Below are 3185 nucleotides of genomic sequence, written 5' to 3' on the forward strand. Positions count from 1 at the left end.
ATTTATGAAATATTTCCAAGAAAATTAAATGTCACTGTGGGGACAAATGATGACAGACCTTGTTGTTTATCTGTCTAGTCAAGTCACATCTTGGCTGCCTGAAGAATTAAAAGGAGTCATTGCTCTATGTTGATGTACAATACACCATGTATGAGAATATAAATAAATAATTTAGAGTTGAATTAAAAAAAGAAATAATTTTTCTATAAGCAACACAGAGAAAATGGTTAATGAATAAATTGCCTGACAAAGAATTCAAAGTAACATTTAAAGATAAAGCAAAGAAAACCAGCCTACAAAACACACTCCCAGTGAACTTAGACAACAATGAGGACACTAAGAGAGACTTACATAGATCTAATCTGCATGGGAAGTAGAAAAAGACAAGATCTCCTGAGTAAATTGGGGGCATGGGGACCCTGGGGGAAGGTTGAAGAGGAGACGGGAAAGGAAAGGAGGGGTGCAGAGAAAGATGTAGAGCTCAATAAAAATCAATAAAAAAAGAAAAAAAGAAAGTTCAAAAAATTATGAGAGCGCATTTATGTGCTCTTAATAACGACTCAAACAAAACCATGGAACAATGCATCAGAAAAGAGAGTGATTCTACAATAATACGAAGTCTTTAAAGGCCTCATAAATTTTAGAATGGAAGAATATAAGAAATGACAAACAAAAAATGCCAGAGTATCATAGTTCCAACAATAGACATTGTTAAGGAAGTATCGTAATATAATAAATCTGCAAGTCAAAGAGTTTTTTTGAAATTCTTCAGTCAGTGAAGAAAAAAGAATAACCACTAGAAATAACCTGATGTTAAGTAAACACAAAATAACTAGTATGCAAATCATAGAAGCCTCAGAAAGTGAAGAAAAAGGAGCAGAAATCATAAAGAAAAAATATAAAAATTAAAGAACTCTGGGAGAGAAAGGAATAGGCAGGTGCATGAAACTCAAAAGTTTCTAAGAGGATCAATTTAATAAAATATTCACTAGTATGTATTATTTTTAAAATGTTCAAAATGAAAGAACACATTCTCAAAGCTTCAGGAAACTTGTCATATAAAATAAACCACCATAATTTTATCATTGAATTTCTCAATACTAACTTTGGTAAGAGAAGAGTGTTGGACTAACAAGTTTGAGAAAAAGGAGGAGTCAGAAGGAAGTTGGAGGGAGAAAGAAAGAGAAAAAGAAAGAGAAGAGGAGAGAAAAGGAATAAGAGAGGATAATGATATTGAAAATGAAAAACAAGAAGAGAGCAAGGAGAAGGAGGATTGGAACGACAAGGAAGCAAAAGGAGAGGAGGAGGAAGAAAGGGGGAAGAAAATAAGATGTAGAGGAAGAAGGGCAAAGGCAGGAAGAAGAGAAATAGAAGAAGAAAAAAGGAGAATAAGTGAAAAGAGCTCTCAATCAAAAGTTCTTTAAAAATCTGGCAAGGGACCTGGGCCTATTTTCAAGCCGGCACTCCGTAAGGCGAGCCATGTTCAGCTCGAACGCCAAGATTGTCAAGCCCAATGGCGAGAAGCCGGACGAGTTTGAGTCCGGCATCTCTCAGGTGCAGCTCGAGCTGGAGATGAACTCGGATCTCAAGGCGCAGCTGCGGGAGCTCAACATCACTGTGGCCAAGAAAATTGAAGTTGGTGGTGGCTGCAAAGCCTTCATAAATTTTGTTTCAGTTCCTCAGCTGAAATCCTTCCAAAAAATCCAAGTCTGGCTGGTTCGTGAATTGGAGAAAAAGTTCAGCAGGAAACACGTTGTCTTCATTGTTTAAAGGAGGATTCTGCCCAAGCCAACTCGGAAAAGCCAAATGAAAAATAAGCAGAAGCGCCCCAGAAGCCGCTCACCGCAGTGCAAGACACCATCCTTGAGGACTTGGTCTTCCCAAGTGAGATTGTGGGCAAGAAGACCCGTGTGAAACTGGATGGCAGCCGGCTCATAAAGGCTCATTTAGACAAAGTACAGCTGAACAACGTGGAGCACAAGGTGGAACCTTTTTCTAGTGTGTATAAGAAGATCAAGGTGTGTATAACAGGCAAGGATGTTAATTTTGAATTCTCAGAGTTTCAGTTGTAAAGAAAATGACTGAATAAAGTGTCATTCGAAAAAAAAAATCTGACAAGGTTATTTTTCATAAATTCAGTCCATCAGCATTGGATATGCCTTATAAGAGATGCCAAACTGAATCATTTAGGCTAAGAAGAAACCACAGTAGATGTAACATAAAAGCTAATAGTAGTTTAGAATGGAGTGTTAAAAATGAAATATGGTAAGAGGGCTGAGGGGTCAGTGTATCTATAGAATGGTTAGAAAACAGTGTACAAAATGGTAGTGACAAGATTTTACCTACAGGCAATTCCCTAAAATTGAATTAGTTAAATTCCTTAATTAGAAGATCCAGAGTAGATGAATAGATTTTAAAACAAAAAGCATTATTCAGGTTTATATTGCCTATAAGAAAAAAACACTTCAAAGTTTTAGAAAATGTACATAGTCTGCAAAGGAAAGGTTGTGCAGGCATTTCATATCCAGAGTAGAAATGAACCTATGCCCTGTAACATAGACTTTAACTAAAACGTGTTCCAAGAGTCAAAGAATGTCACAGAAAGATGATAAAGGATGACTTCATTTGATCTCAGACAAAAGGCCAAAAGTGATGAGGAAGCAGTGATACAGCAGCATTTCATTCGTATTTTAATAAATAAAGCCTGCCTGAAGACAAGAAAGTAAAGCAACTCGACTTGTTAGACTTAGAAACCAGGTAGTGGCAACACACATCTTTAATCCCAGTAGTCATACTAGTTGCCATAGAAACCAGGTGGTGCATACCTTTAATCCCAGTGGTGCATGATTTAATCTCAGTTCTAGAGAGAAATATAAAATGGCAAGAGACAACTCTCAGACACAGTCTCATTCTGAGTTTTACTGGACTGAGCCAATGACTGGCTGCTTTGCTTTTCTTGTCTTCATGTTGAATCCTAATATTTGTCTCTAGGTTTTCATTATTTGTCCTTACACAGTGACTTCATTAAAAGACTATACCAAATGGAACAGACCATGAATAAATACAACAACAGATCACTTAAATAAAGGAATTGTTAAACAATCTGACATAAGAAAAGTCATTCCAATAACATCAGGAGATTAATGCTTCAGTATTCATGATGTTTATATGGTTTATACATTAAA

The 3185-nt window shown here is 36.4% G+C and overlaps 1 pseudogene; it reads left to right on the forward strand.

Annotated features, from left to right (window-relative positions):
• The first annotated feature begins 1464 nt into the window (after positions 1–1464).
• On the forward strand, positions 1465–2085 carry LOC125387999 (small ribosomal subunit protein eS7 pseudogene; annotated as a pseudogene).
• The last annotated feature ends 1100 nt before the right edge of the window (positions 2086–3185 follow it).

The sequence above is a fragment of the Myodes glareolus genome, chromosome 11 (assembly GCF_982192425.1).
Source record: "Myodes glareolus chromosome 11, mMyoGla1.1, whole genome shotgun sequence".
NCBI classification, from domain to species: domain Eukaryota; kingdom Metazoa; phylum Chordata; class Mammalia; order Rodentia; family Cricetidae; genus Myodes; species Myodes glareolus.